The following is a 17,355-nucleotide window of genomic DNA, read 5'->3' on the forward strand; positions in this document are numbered from 1 at the left end:
GTACACACTGTGGGACAGATGAAGAAATAAGGACAGAAGAGCATAAGCCAAAGTAGCTCAAATTGCACAAAAGGTCAAAGAGAACAGATTACGGTCATTCAGGCACTAGTGCTGAAAAACAGAACCAGTTTAGTGAAGAACATTTGGGACAGACAAGAAGAAGGCAAGAGGAAGCAAGGCCACCAAGCAAAGAGCTGAAAGGACTGTGTGAGAGACAATAAATCATAAGTGTCGAAGAAAGCAGGAGAATGTCTTTGAATAGAGAAAGATGGTGACATTTGATAAAACACCCCAACCCTATGTAGAAAAATGGGAACAAGGGTGTTGATGATGATGATAATGTCCATGATGCCATTCCACCAGTAAATCTGTGGATGGTGGTAACTGTGGGCATTGGTGTGGTAAACTGTTCTCATGTACTTCTAGCATATCCAGTACTACATCTGCTGTGGAGGTGTCTACACCCAGGGCAAGACATCTCTGTGAGGCTTTGGCAGTCATAGCAGTGGAATGTCTGGTGATGGATGTCTATCACAGTCACGCAGCATATCAACATCAAGGCAGTTGTGTGTTACAGCCAGTGCTACTGCTGATAGAGGCATCTCACATAGGTAGGAGCATGCATAGCCCTCACCATGAACCTGTTCATTAAACTGACACACAGTGGTGCACTTACTGCTGATGTCGTGTGTCCTAGCAGACTCATATTCACCCTTCCACTGACCATGATGCCTCACACACACACACACACACACACACACACACACACACACACACACACACACACACACACACACACACATGCACACATGCTCTGTCGCGCACGCATACTTTGTGAAACTGTGGGCCTCTGAAGCATCCTTTTATGTCCACCCTTTACCTCTGCCCATACACTCACCTGCAATCTTTCTCTTATATCTTTTCCACACTCATACATCTCCACATAAAAAGCTTCCACACATGTACTCCCTCATCTACTTGCCCAAAAACTGATACCTGTGGCCTGCCCTTTGAACACTGCTATTTGGGTTGCATATGCCTGGTGTACAATGTGGCCAGCCTAAGCATGGGTGTTTAACTTGCATGTATCTGTTTTAATGTAGAGTATCATATGTACTAAGATTTCCTAGGGGCCACAGCTACATGTGGGCTTCCATGTCTTTGTCAGTACCACATCTTACTGCACCCACTTCCATCTAGAACAGTCCAACCCTGCTGCTGGCTGTTTGGGTAACTGCATATCTGACTGCCTCCACTGTCTGATGTTCTGTGTTGTCCTCCTAATACAACTGTCCTGCTTGCTGTATCTATCTCCTCAGTATTATATTATGCCACATTGCCCGTACCATAAAAAAAATATATTTTACGTATGCCGCAATCATCGTAGGGGGTACCACCCAATAAATCCAGGCAGCAAAAGTGACCTTTTGGCAGTCCAGGCATATATATAGTTATGTTTAATGGGTGTCATTAGCCAGATATCCAGGACATATCCACCACATGCAAAAAAATGGAACTGAAAGAAACCACACCTTGAAAAAGGTTGATGCAGATCACAGTATCACCACATGAAAGAGTCATGTGAAGTGCCAGGGTAGCCTGGACATGCACTGTAGATTATACCTAGTGCTTTACAGACCATCAGGCAGATGATGGAGTGATTCTTTTTACAGTTCACAAAACTCCATCACATGATGCGTAGTGCTTTACAGAACATCAGGCAGAGGATGGATCAATTCCTTTTACAGTTCACATAACTCCATCACATGATACCTAGTGCTTTACAGACCATCAGGCAGAGGATGGAGTGATTCCTTTTACAGTTCACATAACTCCATCACATGATACCTAGTGCTTTACAGACCATCAAGCAGATGGAGTGATTCCTTTTACAGTTCACATAGCTCCATCATATGATACCTAGTGCTTTACAGACCATCAGACAGATGATGGAGTAATCCCTTTTGCAGTTCACATAACTCCATCACAGTTACTCATGTGGGGGCCCGAATTTCAATTTGGGTGAGTTCTATGACTCCCAGAACCTCAGGGAAATGGACTACTCTGTAGAAGTCCCTCATTGTGTTTCCTCTCTAATTTGCAGTTTGTGGAAATAGCATATGTTCCCCAAAATACTATAGCATGGCATTCAGAAATTGATGAAGTGCTATCAAAGTTAACACCTGAGATAATCCTACTCTTCCTCCATTTGGTTAGTGGAAGGTCTATGTAGCTAGTATATATATATATATATATATATATATATATATATATATATATATATATACACACACACACATATATATATATATATATATATATATATATAAAACTATAGATATATATATATATATATATATATATATATATATATACATATATGCAAATCTTGGTATTGGGATAGGTAATCCTCAAATCCAGTGGGGTTGCAAGGAGACCAGTACATGTCCATTATATCATTCATCATTCCCATTCACTCTGTAGCAGTCCACAATGTCAGTGTCATTGATTACATGAAATTAAGCTCAGCCAGATGATATGGATCCTCATGCGATAATGAAATCCACTGCTGTGGCTTGTAGCTGAAATTACAACACGTTGAAAATATACATTAAAATGTTTTGCATATCCCATAGCAGGAATCCATGGCATTCACTTCTATAGGGTGTGTGGCTCTGAAGCACACTATACATTTCTGAATCACTCTAGTACTTTGGTTTGCCACGTTTGCATACACCAGGTAACGCTTAGTTCTCCTTATTACTAATTAATTATATAGGCATTGTCAAATGCTGCACCCAGCTTTGTTGTTCCTCAGTTACTGACTAAAACTCATCCTGCACTTTTACACTTCTCATATAAATTCACTTACCACAATATGGCAACATTTTCTCCATCCGAGGTAATTTTCATACCATATGTGTCAAAATGTGCCACAGTATGATTTACATTGTGTAACAGAAATATCTTCAGCTGCTTTTAAGCACTATTTGATAATTTATTAACTTTAAAAACACACTCCCCTAACCACAAGAAAATTAAGTAAGATTTGCTTGAAAATATTATTCATCACTGATCATAAGTAATAATATGGTATTATGATTTAAACTCAGCCACCTCATACTACAGAAAGAAAATGCCAAAAGCTGCTTTTCAAAATACACACATTTTTTCGATTTGAGCAGACTTCCTTGCTGAATTTGAAGTTACTATATGTGTATTGGTTTCCAGACAGCCTCAAGGATATGCAGCACTCAGTAACTAATATAACTTTGCACCTAAAATGTTCATATCCTTAAGGTTTTAAGCATAAACTTACACAATTCTAGATGGCTAAGTCAATTTGTTTTCCACAATTAAAAATACTTTTTTTTCTACATTTTGATCATAACAAGAGGAAGTTACTCAGTATTCCTCACATTATGAAAAATTGGGAAAAGATATGTAAGAAGAAAAGTGACAAGTTAATGTTGCAAAATATATTACTATTCACTATAAATGCATCTAATGTATATTTCTTTATTGATGAGTTTTCTACTCCAGTACTGCAGTATAGAGTCATTGTAACACTAGCACACAACATTATTCTGTACATAAACACACCACCAGGGATTGATGTGCTGTGGACATTACCAAGGAAATGTCATCCTCTTTCATGCAGACATCCCTACCCACCTTGAAGTCAGCACTGCAGGTTGTTCTTCATCTCCATTAGAAACTCGGTCAAGGGAATGCATCCTGGGAGTGCGTTCTCCTTCCTTTCATCTAAGGCAGGCATGTGAGAAATTCCGAGTCACCCTTCTGCTGCCATGCAAAAGCATATGGGTCATTCTTCAGTTTGACATACTTTACATAGCAACAGTCTGCCTTTTTTCCATTTTTTTTTAATTTGCTATATATATAAACAAATGAAAGACAGAATAAGGGACTATAATGGAATACAGATGTAAAAAGGGGGGGAGAAAGCTAATAGAGAAGAATTAACAAATATTTCTGATAAGCCATTTAAATTCTGCATTCTTTGAGCATCATATATATATATATATATATATATATATATATATATATATATATATATATATATATATATATATATCTATTTTGGTAAGAGACAGAGAACCACTGTTGAGTCCCAGATGTACATCAGGCCAAGACACAGCATAATTAGGTCAACAATCACAAAATCCTGCCTCTGTTTCATATAAATCCCTAAGATTCGTACAGAAAAGTGACAGGCCTAAGGAGTTCCGATTCTAATTTGCTAGGACAGGTAACCATTTGAAATGTCAAGACCTGCTAGAGCAAGTCCCAAAACATGGAGATTGGATGGCAGAAAACTGGATTTATGTATTTATGAGATTGCTATTTCATAGAATATCCAGTTTTTCTCTAAGGTATGGTGATCTTGGATTTGTTATATATAAGTTCGGGTTGTATGGATGGCCTGCCCAGACATCAGGGTATGCAGGGGGCCTTGCCCCTGTGAAAAGAGAAGGTTAAAGGCAAATTGGTATCTTCAAGATTTGCTCTTTCCTGCATTGTTCTATTATTTGCTTTGCTTCTATTTGTCATCTCTTAAAAACAAATATTGATCAATGTCTGCATATTTCAGTGCAAGCATTGCATTTTTTTCTGACACCTCCAGTTTTTCTGTATCCTCACATTGCAGTTGTCTGATTATTTCCAATTATTTAACTTTCATTTAAACAGTTTGCATATATCTCTGCTTTCTGATGGTTTTAAGACAATGCATTTGTGCTGGCATGTGATCAACAGAGCAGCATTAAGAGATTATATTTGGACTTTCTAATTAGAGCCCATGATACAAAAAATGTATGTATGCCCTCTTTGGTGATATTATACATAATTAAACAAAGATTTGGCATATTTATCTATAGTAAGTTTAATTCTGATGGCTGCCAAAAAAGCAATTACCAGAAAATGGAAGGCAAAGTCTAAATCAACTGTATTTGAAGTATTGAATGTCGTAAAATAGATAAAAGAACTGTAAGAGGGATCTTTAGAAGAGTGAAGAAGCAAATTACATAGAAATATATAAAAATTGTGGCATTACACAACGACCCCCCCCCCCATTAATATTCCAAAACGTGCACGCTGATTGGTCAGCGTGCACGTTGTAAATCTGAGTTATAGTAATGGAAAAAGGTCTGGTCGCCCGGACTTTTTCCATTAGTATAACTCTTTTTTTTTTTTTACAGCAATGGCGAACGCAAGATCTCCATTGCTTTTTGCAACCTGTCTCGCTATGTTAAACGAGTTTAACATAGTGAGACAGCTTTTAAAAAAGCAACAGAGCATCTCCGTTGCTTTTTTTAAAGCTGTCTCTCTATCTTAAACCCATTGAACATAGTAAGACACTTTGCTTTCGCTGTTGCTTTTGCCCACAGCTCTGATGTACTGCGTAAGTATACGCATGCACAGTACATCAGAACTACCGCAGAATTCCAGACAGCTGCAGAAGGGCAGCAAGGAGGCATTATACAATGCCATTATTTAAGAAATGTAATTATTTTTTTTCTTAAATAATGTCATTGTATAATAGCAATAACCCACTTCTGGGTGTGGGTAATGCTGGATTTACCCACGGCTGTCTTTATTTGGTCACTCGGGCTTTGCCCTCATGACCAAACCACACCAACTCTGGATAAATCCAGCATTACCCACACCCAGGCGTGGGTTATTGCTATAATAATACAAGAGAGTAATGTTCAGGAGGAGGAGTGAGGTTTAAGTGAAGCAGGAATTGAGCAATTTATGTTATGTTGGACTGATGATAGTTATAAAGAAAGATCACATATCTAATTCATAATGTATATAAGTGGAAAATGTTAATATAATTTTTCTTTTTATTAATATATGTTTACTATGCCTTAAGTAATAATCTAATAAATGTGTTTTATTTATATATATATATATATATATATATATATATATATATATATATATATATATTCAAAAGTAGAGTCTATTATGTTATGTCAATATTTCTTGAAAAACAAATCACTGTGGTCACAAAGTAAGGCATGTTAACATAATCAAGGATGTTAAACTTCTAATCTACATCCACTACTCATTTGTGTCTACTCTGTAAAGACTGGTCTCATGTAAAAATGTGTTTATACATAGGTAAAAAAAGAACTTATCTTGAATGGGGTGGGAGGATGACATAATGGTGAAGGTGTTTACCTTAAGAACACAAGGTGCAGGGTTTGAATATCCCATGGGGTAACTGGTTAGGCTTCAAATGCCCAAAAAGGCAGTTAGCCTAGTACTAACCTATAAACACATGACTTCTAGTAGATGAAATATAGTTGCATTATTAATGTGAATGATATATATTGAAATTATTATTAGTAGTAGTAGCTATTTCCTTATAGCAACACATTATACATAACCTATGATTTTGAGCCGAATGTTCTTTTCCAAATGATTATTTCCCATTTTATATGTAAAGAGTATTCCTAATAAAATTATCAAAAGCATTAAATAATCAGTGATTTATTTAGAGTGCTTGCAAGTACCTTGGGAATCAATAGGTATAGATAAAATACTCGAAGGGTCAGTAAGAAAAACAATATTTCAATTAAAGAGCAAAGCAAGAAAAACACAAGATTTTACTCAACATTTCAGTGTAATTTATTTTCTCAAAATGAATAAACTATTTTCAAGGAATTGCTTGTAATTGTTAAATTTGTTCTCTAAGAAGTCTTAATGTTTAGAAAAATCATGTTTCATTGCAAATATGCCAGTTCTCACTAAAACATCCATCAATTACAGTATATATTCAAACTGATTACATCATGTCTTACTAACTATAACATATGTATCTTTTTATGTTAGCCTAGGCACCTTCCCTACCTTAAAGAAAATTAAAATATTAGAGGCAAAGTATAATAATACAGTATTATATCAAACAATAAAGGGCTGTGGATATGACTTTGTTCCTCTATTCATTTGCAGAAGTAGCAAATTGACTTTGACTCAAGTGGCAGTTGCACAGACATATTTTTTAAGTTGCAAAATTAAGAGTCACTGGATCTGCCTTTGTGATGTCTTTGTAATGTCAAACTTGCATGCTTTAGTGTACATAGTTATATCTATTTGCTTTCTACATCTTTTACTGTTTTATAACAGTGAATGTGAGTGTACCTTTTCTTTTAAGTATTTGACTGAATTTTTGAAATCAGTGACTCTATTTGCATAATCATTTGATTCATAATCTGCAGTGGACCAGGAAATAAAAATGAAAAAAAATACTGCTTTCTTTATCAAACCATTTACACTGTTTGCCCAAGAAATCTTAAATAAACTAATATCTCACACTGTGTGCATTTACTTAGTAATCTTACACTGTGGTAAAGTGACAATACAATACATTATTTATATTCATTTGAAAAGATGTATAGAGCAGGCTGATTTTATTCTGCAGTGTACTGAAATGTCTGCAAGGGATTTGATGTCAGACTTCAACTCATAGCAAAATGACAGATGGCCATTGCTTTAGACCTCCGCAATAACCATGATTCCTCACTTTGCCTTAGGCCTTTTCATATATTATTTGTGCCTGTTCAAAAAACTAGTTCATATATTTTGGAGGACTGCTGCTGCAGACATATTTTTTGTCTAATATTCCTTCATTTGTAACAGGTACATGGGGAAAAATGACTTGACCATATCCATATGATATGTATTGTGCTGTTCTTGTGTGATTGCGAAATAGAAGTAATAACCACATTCTAAAACAAATTAGAAAGGAATTAATATATCCTTTAACTTGAGAATGTTAAATTCACTATTAGATTCATCCAAAAATTTACTGTGTTTCACAATTTCTTCCAAGTCCATTGCCTGCTATCTCTATCTTAATAAACAATCTCCCTATTCTCAGAGCAAACATTTAACCCGGATGGCTCAGTGGTGCAGCAGTAGCATTGTTTCCACACAGCAAGAGGTTCTCCAGTTCAGTTCTTGGCTGGGGTGCCTTCTGTGTGGAGTCTGCATATCCTCCCTATGTTCGTGTGGATTTCCTCCTGGTGCTTCAGTTTCCTCCCACATTACAAAAATATGCATCTGGAGCATTTGTCACTGGGCCTCCGCTGAAAATTGGATTTGTTCCAAGTCGGACTTTCCCGGTTAACAAATAAAATTAAAATAAAAAAAATAACTTCTCCTGAAGTGCAAGAAAGAGACAGTGCAACAAGATACAAATGTGATGACAAAGAGGTATAATATTTTTTCTTGAGTATCACATTCAAGGAGTATACAGCCTATAACAAAATTGCACTGTGCTGTTTTTAATTTTGCATAACTTCAACCTCAAAACATTCACAAAGCCCAAACTGGCATGCTATCACACATGCATCAAGAAACAATCTTGGGGAATGCAAAATTTAAAATTAACAAAATAATAATAATAATAATAATAATAATAATATTAAATCTTAAAAAAAAAAACAAGTTGTTACTGTTTATACCATCCGTAAAATCAAGCCACTTCCAACCTTTAGTATAATTTCCAGCAATGGCATATTAATTGCACCTGACTCCCATACTAAACAGCTCAGAGTGGAATTTGATACCAACCTAAAATTTGACATGCATGTAAATCAGATAATTAAAAATACACATAAGAAACAGGGTTGCCAAAATAGGAATCAGTCCTTCCTATCCCATAATCCTGAAGCTACCATTGCTCGCTCTCATCTCCTTTCAACTCTGTTATATGCATCCCCCATCCTAACTAACCTATCCAAGTCTGACCCAAACAAACTTTCTGTATGCTATAATAAGATTGCGAGATTTGCCACTTGATCGGTCAGTTGAACCCATCACTGTCTTTCTCTCAAACAGCTCAACTGGTTGGAATTTCCCCACCTCCTCCGCTACAACCAACTTATATTTTCTCATAAAATAATAAACCAACCAGACGGACACCACCTCAAGACCTCTCCGATCAAGTGACAAGCTCCTGCTTAAGACCTCCAATGTGAATAACTCAGCTGCGGTCTCCTTATTTTCTACTCATGTTGCTAAATCATGGAATTGTCTCCCATCAGCCTTAACTCTTGAACCCTCTCATACAGCTTTCAAAAAAGCTGTTAAGTCACACTTAATGGATCACTGGATCTCCCTCTGCTCGTCTACTGGCTGATCCTGCTTCCCCCTCACTTACCCTGCTAATAACATTGTTTATCTACCTTCAACTACTCTACTATTGATACTAGGCTTTACCATGTCAATTAGCCAGGAAATATACCTAAGACTCTTTATGCATCCTGATATATCCTAAATGGCTTATAATGTAAAATAAACCTAAACTAACTGTAATTTCATGTAAAACTGTATCTCAGTATATGTTATTATTTCAATGTATGCAATTATTTCATGTATAGCTGCATCTCAATGTTTATTCAGTGTATGTAATTATTTCATATATAGCTGCACTTTAATGCATGTTTACTATGCTCAGAGTATATTTTTGGCTGGTGGTGGAAGGTCTGTTCCTTTTTGTGAAGTTTTGTGTGTTTATTGGTTTTTGCTACTTCACTACACACCCATAGTTTGTTTTTTTTTTATCTTCTGATGTTGCTAGTGTGCCTTATCTTGTTGTATGTATGCCTAAGTTACTTATTAACTGGAGCTTTTCTCCCTGGCCCTCCCCTGAAAATGAACATGTTTCCAATCAGACTTTCCCAGTTAACAAATGAAAAATAAAATAAATAAATAAAAACACAAAAATTATATATACTAACTCCAGGATTGCACAATATTGAGAAAAGGGCATATCCCAAAACCCTGATAATTATGCAATCTTACACACCTGTTAACAATCTGTTTTGTTGACCGTATGCGACTAAACCAATAAGCATTATCTCAAAGGCAGTGCACCTCCATATATGTATAGATGTATATCTATCTATCTATCTATCTATCTATCTATCTATCTATCTATATGGAAACACTCCATATACTCAAATGTTCATAATATTGAATGTTTTTTTACACCAGCAGAAGTAATGGAGACTCATTTGACCACTTCTGCCAGCTTTAAGTATGTGGTAGATTGTGAACATTAGAGAGCAGGGAATTTGTCCTTTCCTCGCTGTAGACTGATTTGTTGGTATATATAATTATCAGGAGGTGCTGGGGGCTTTTCTGTGTTTTGGCTTTCAATCTTTCAGGACAGATGTTTAGCCAATCAGGATTTGTGTATTTTGATGGATTAGATAGATAGATAGATAGATAGATAGATAGATAGATAGATAGATAGATAGATAGATAGAAAATATAAATACATGTATCCCCAAGATGAATGTGCTGAAGTTTCTCTGCACCATCTGTCATTACTACTGTTTGCTGGATCGCAACAATCAAATTTACAATGTCATAATCCATTCTCCCTTGAATTATGAAAGTGAAACGTGCCATGTCAATGACATGACAGTCTGGCTAAGGTAACCTCTAGACTCTGTCACAGGTGTAACCTAGTTTTTTTTCTGGGAGGGGGCAGGTGCTGACCTGCACTGTGTCTCTTACCCCAGGATGTTTCAGATGGTTTATGCTTCTCCTTAAGAAAAGTTTGTGACTACTCCATGCTGCACACTCAATTTATATATGAACATTCAGACATCTGGTGCACACACAAACACACACACACACACACACACACACACACACACACACACACACACACACACACACACACACACACACAGTGTCACCATCACATACAGTGACCACCAAGACATACACACAAACATATCTGCATGCACATGTCCATAACCACACAGACACACACACGCACACACACACACACACACACACACACACACACACACACACACACACACATATATATATATATATATATATTATATATACACACACACACACACACACACACACACACACACACACATACACATTTCATTTCATATCATCGCAATGAAATATCTTCAGCACTTTCAGCAGCGGTCAATGAAGAAAAAAAATAAAATAAAATAGATAATACATACGAATAGGACTATGTCAAATTTATATTGCATTATTATTTTTACGTATTACTCTGAACTCTGAGCTGGCTGGCTACCTGCTACCAATCAACTGGACGGCGTAATAAGTTAATTTTTTTTTATTTTTTTTTTTTTTTTTTCAAATAATATTTATTTATATTGATTTATTTATATGTTGCATTGAATACTATCCTAGCTGGAAGTGTCTGTTTTTTTTTTCATGCTTGCTTGTTAGAATTTAGTGCTTGATAGAATTCCTGCATAGCCAGTGATAAGTGGTGGTAGTTTTATTTCATTGATATTTGGTTTTTGCCTTATATAAGTGGTACATTTTGGATTATTTTCTGCTTAAACTCTGAGCTTTGGCTGGCTAAGACCTACCTGCAATCAACTGGATATATAAGTGAATTTAAGTAAATCTTTATCTGCACTTTTTTTCAAATGATACAGCATTTAAATTGGTTTATTTGTGCTGCATTGAATACTATCTAGCTGGAAGTTGTGGCTTTGTTTTTTTTTTTTCAGTTCGTTCCCCACCCTCCCTCCTTGCTTTTGTTTTGGTGTTAATCTTGGTAGCTTTGAAACCGCCCAGCCCTTTTATAAATTTGCATTTGGATACTCCTCCTGGGCCCATCTCATTTGCTCACTCAAAAAAAAAATTTGCACTTTATTCATCTGCTTTTACTGTATTTGTGTTTCTTCCTACTTTATTTTGTTTTTGAATCATCTTAAAAGTACTCAATTGTATTTATTACTGCTTGGTGTAACTATCATTCTAAACCTTTTGGTTTAAGCACTTGGGCTTCAGACCAGTTGTTTTACATTAAGAAGGTTTGTGGTCAGAACGGTTGTGGCAGGACAGGTAGCTTACATCTTTCTAAGTTGAGAATTGCTTTTTGAAGGCTCATTGTCTGTTATTCTAAAAGTGTATTAGTTCAGGTTTAAGCACTTGGGCTTCAGACCAGTGATTTTGCATTAAGAAGGTATGCGGTCTGCACTCTTGTGGGAGGAGAGGCTGGACTCTGCCCTTCTGAGCTAGGAATTTCTGGTTAAAGGCTTATAGTGCCTGCATATTTGAACTGTTTCTTACTGAAATTGGTGTGCCTTGTTTGCTGTAGCATAGATTAGATCCAGGCCTGCTGAATCTAGCTTTGTTTGTATAACTTGAGCAGTAATCCGAGCCTTCTTATAAGTATCCAATTGTATTTATTACTGCTTGGTAGTAACCTGATTAAAGTGTAGCTATCATTCTAAGCCTTTTGGTTTTATCACTTGGGCTTCAGACCAGTTGTTTTACATTAAGAAGGTTTGTGGTCTCCACTGTTGTGGCAGGACAGGTATCTTACATCCTTCTAAGTTGGGAACTGCTGATTGAAGGCCCAGTGTCTGCTTTTCTAAATGTGTATTAGTTCTGGTTTAAGTACTTGGGCTTCAGGCCAGTCATTTTACATTAAGAAGGTTTGTGGTCTGCACTGTTGTAGGTGGAGAGGCTGGAGTCTGCCCTTCTGAGCTGGGAATTTCTGGTTAGAGGCTTATAGTGCCTGCATATTTGAACTGTTTCTTACTGAAATTGGTGTGCCTTGTTTGCTGTCGCATAAACTAAATTCAGGCCTGCTGAATCAAGCTTTGTTTGTATAACTTGAGCACTGATCTAGGCCTTCTTTTTTGAAGATGGTTCCCCTGCACCCCAGTGGCAGGAGTGTGCAGTTAGAACTTGTCTGATTGAAGATAGGAACAGTGCTCAGTTTAATTGGTTAATTTATTTAAAAGCCTTTTCCTGATTGCTTGTAGTCATCTAAAGCTGTTTTAAGTGTATTTTTTACTGTTTCTAGTCATTTAAAGCTGTTTTAAGTGTATTTTTTACAGTTTTTGCCTTATCTTGAAAGAAAAATAGCCAAGGATTTGAAAGATAACCACAAATCCTTCTTTAGTTTTGTCGAGAATCTAAGTGGCAACTCACAGATATGCTCTGAGCTAGTGCAAAATAGCACAAAATATACTGAACCTACTGATATTGCCAACATCCTGGCAGATAGATTCAGTGTAAACTTCATCCCCCTCTTACCCACAAAAGGGCCCAAAACAATACTGGCAAAGTGTAGTGTCCCAGAAATCACAGATGCACAGGTGAAAACTGCCCTTTCAAAAGCCAAAAAGCACAGCGTCAGTGGGACCAGATGGTGTCCCAGGCTGCGTCTTGCACGAACTACAGAACAAACTAACCTCCACCTAAACACACTGTTCAACCTCAGCCTCTCCACAGGCTACATGCCCATAGAATGGCACACAGCAATGGTTATTCCGCTCCACAAAGGAGGGGCCACAACTGACCCTGGTAACTATCGCCACATAAGCCTGACTAGCCTGGTCTGCAAGGCTATGGAGCGCATCATCATGGAATTCATTAACAAAGACATTGGGAACCTCCAAACACTTGACCCGACCCAGTTCGACTTTGTTAAAGGCAGATCATGCCTACTAAACCTGGCTGACTTCTTTGAGACAGTAACCAAGGCCATAGATGAGGGTGAGGTGGTTCACACAGCCTACCTTGACCTCGCCAAGGTTTTTGACACCATTCCCCACTCGGGAATTTTAGAAAAACTCACCAGCCTGAACATAAACCCCTACATCATGAGATGAGTTGCCAACTGGCTTAAAGACAGAACTCACACAGTAAGAATAGTGGGCTCCAGGTCCGACTCTAAACCAGTAATAAGTGGTGTCCCACAAGGCTCGGTCCTGGGACCCCTACTGTTTGGCATATACATCTCAGAAGTACAGGCAAACACAGGAGGACTATGGCCACAAACTGGGTGCCATAATTGACTCTCCGCCTGACACGGATATTCTCCAAAAGGTCCTTACTGAGATGGACAGTTGGTGTCAAAGTCATGGTCTCAAGCTAAATGCCAAAAAATGCATAGTCATATAATTTGGGATAAACAAAACACGCATGAATTACCACATAGTTGGCAAACCCCTTAATACAGAAGAGGTAATAAGAGATCTGGGGACCCAGGTAGATAGTAATCTCTCCTTTGACAATCATATTGCCAAAGTAGTTAGGAAATCCTTCTATGTAGCCCATCTAATTACTAAAGGGTTCACATCTAGAAATAAAGAGGTTATAGTATCCCTCTACTCGTCACTAATCAGACCCATCATAGAGTACAATGCCCCATTTGGGATGTACCTCACAAGACACTTCCAACAGCTGGAAAGTCCACAAAAGTACCTCACCAAGAGGATTACTGGCAACAAACATATGTCCTATGCAGCCCGACTGGAAAAACTCCAGCTGTACTCAATCGCATATCGCTTACTCAGAAGTGATCTCTGCCTGACTTACAAAGCCATGTCCAACTCAGAATTGATGGACATGCTCCACCTAAAGAAATCCACGTCACTGTGAGCCACTCGCTCTACGAGCTAAACCTCGCCAAAACAATAAATAGAACATGCTGGAGGGATAGATTCCTGTCACAGAGACTCCCCATGCTTTGGAACAAAATTCCTAACTATATTAGGCAGAGCCCCTCACTAACACTCTTCAAGAGAAACCTTGACGAGTGGATGGGTAACAGAAAATACACCGCTGGGATCACTTCATTGGCTCTTCTTGAGCGAGGCTCAGTTAATTAATCAATGGGGCAGTGAAAGCTGACACACTCTGGCTAGGCTTATAAATGTCCTCGGGCAGATAACCTAGTACCTACCTATGAACCTATGATATATTTCGCAAGAAAGTCAGAGGAGATACATTGATTGAAGTAAGGAAGTGAGTGAAGAAGGCATAGTAAGAAGGTGTAAGATATATATAAATAGGTACTTAATATTTAGGGATAGAGTTTATCCTGGTGTTTAGCAATAATGGAGACAAATTTTCATAGGAGGTCTTTCAGAGTGGTTTTAAGTGACTGAACAGAAGGCATTGACCTGATAGATACAGTTAAGGAGTTCAGGCCTTGGCAACATAGTATGAGTACAGACTGTGCCTAGCAGTTTTGATACGTTTAAGGAAAGAGAGGAGTATTTGGACATTGGATAGTATTTTTTCATATGTTCCTATGTATGCATAAGTAAAAAGGCCATATAAACATCAACACTCATTAATAAGTTCATTGTGCTTTCTGTTACTGAGTAATTCTGGGGAGACATTATACAAGGCTGAAGTGTCCAGAACAGAAAAGAGTGACTCATGCCAGACATAATTTTGTAGACTAAGTTAAATTTATTCAGCCTCCACTACGCATCCACATTTAGTTATGAGCTGTGGTTCTGGTTCTGTTATGTCACCATTATCTTTTTATTCTGGATTCCTTTCAAACCATTCCTATTTTTTAGTAAGTGCTATTTATAGAAAGGCATTAGTGACCTTCTCAAAAAGAAATGTTTTGTGATTTGTTGACTATATACAGTTTATTTGCTTTCTACAGTAATATTGCAGACATAGTTTTTTTTTACATAAATCTGTTACATACTGATCTAAAGAGATTGACATGTTTAACACATCTCAATCTACATACTCTACAGTAATATCGGAGAGAGGGTTTTTGTAATACGTTTGTGGAGTATTTATCCAAAGAGATGGACATATTCTGGTACTTCGCAATCTATGTGTGTGCAAACTGAGGAGCTAACTATGAGTGTGATGAGACCTAAGGGGTCAGTTTATCTCTAGATGATTTCACTGTTGTGCTTTTCTGTGTACATGTGAATTTGTGTTAAAATGTGCATAATTTTATTTTGTTTTTTTCCTTATTGTATTGTTAAATTCAAACTGTATGGAGAAAAAAAAAACATCATTATGGCCATCTGAAGGTCTTGTGGGATTTTCTTGGAAATCTGATAAGAAGACAACATTATTATCTGATCATTAGGATGTCAGACAGGGCAATGTACAGCCCAAGTCAGAGCTAAACAAGTATGTTGAATTTCAACAGACACTGACTTTATTTAAGAAACTGTTCTCTTATTAATTATTCTGATTTTGCACATTAAGTATTCCATTTCCATGCCATAGACTGTGTGTCCAAACTTGTGGAATGATTGCTATATTTCTGTTTCACGAATATATGAAAATACATTTTCACAAACAAGAGATAGTTTTAGATTATTAGCACATATCAAATGCAATCTTTCATCTGTTAGTTGTTTTGTCCTTATGGGACTTGAGACTAGATGTTTATTGTGCTTATGTTCCCTGAATGATTAATCATGAGGAATGATCAGTCCTAAATTTCGAGTAAGTTACCGTGTATAGCAGTTCATCCATTCTAATGAATGTACTTTATTTTCATATATACATTGCATACCGATGACCAATGAGATTTAAAGACTTGATTAACCATGCAGAAGATGCTTTGATGTAATATAGCTGAATTCAGATTTAGACCATCGGATAGTATATAGTGTAAAAGTAAGTTCAGACATGTACATTTCTGAAAAGTACAAAATTAACTGCAGTCTGTTTTCTTGAATGGGGATCATGTGTTGTTAATTATTATAGTTTTTGGGGTATTGTTGACATTCATTTCAGCTTTGACTAATTCTCAGCTGTTTACATAGAATGTGCAGGACTATTTTGATACACACCAACAGAAACAAAAAACATCAAACTGATTTCAAATTACAGCTATCATAGTCACCTAGGCCATCTGAAGTAGACTTTTAACACAGAACTTTACCAATGTTTCCCTTTTTTTCCAAGGACTCTCACATCACATCAATCAGATATGAATAATATTGTTTTATTTGCCTGATGCCATGGATTAGATAAAGCATATAAAAACTGTAAAAGTATCCCAGCTTGCCCCACAGGAGTTTTACAAGAGTTGTGTGTTCCGTATATTTAATATCTGGATTACTTCAACTCCTTGCAGTATTAGTACATAAGCAAAGCCAGTGGGTGTGTATATATAAAAATGCATATGTTTGTTTAAAGTTCTCTTCTTTACCATTACAAAAGCAAGATATAAACATAATAAAAAACTGCAGCTGGCTATTATGTTCCAAGACATAAATGAACAGTGTCAGCAACATTACTGGTAACCATAGCTGCAGTCTTCCACTCGCAAGCATTAACAATACTCTTAACACACCACTGAAAACAACAGTAGTGATATGCCTAGTCAAAATGCTATTGACTGCGCACATCAGTTTAGAAACCTATTTTTCAGAAAGTATGTCTAGGATTTGGGAAGAAGGTCTTGTGAATAAAATGTGTTTGTCCTAGTGCATCCATTACCCTAGACATGCTAATGTAGAGAAAGCTTTAAGGCATTGCTTGTAACTGCATTGTATTGTATGTATTTATTTA

General features: G+C 36.9%; 1 protein-coding gene across 1 annotated transcript in view; it reads left to right on the top strand.

The window, feature by feature from the left end:
- IL1RAPL1 (interleukin 1 receptor accessory protein like 1) overlaps positions 1–17,355 on the top strand; it is a 4,037,132-nt gene that overhangs the window by 994,689 nt on the left and 3,025,088 nt on the right. The window lies entirely within an intron of this gene.

This window comes from Protopterus annectens, chromosome 5.part0 (genome assembly GCF_019279795.1).
Source record: "Protopterus annectens isolate FY-2018-M chromosome 5.part0, PAN1.0, whole genome shotgun sequence".
In the NCBI taxonomy this organism is placed as follows: Eukaryota; Metazoa; Chordata; order Ceratodontiformes; family Protopteridae; genus Protopterus; species Protopterus annectens.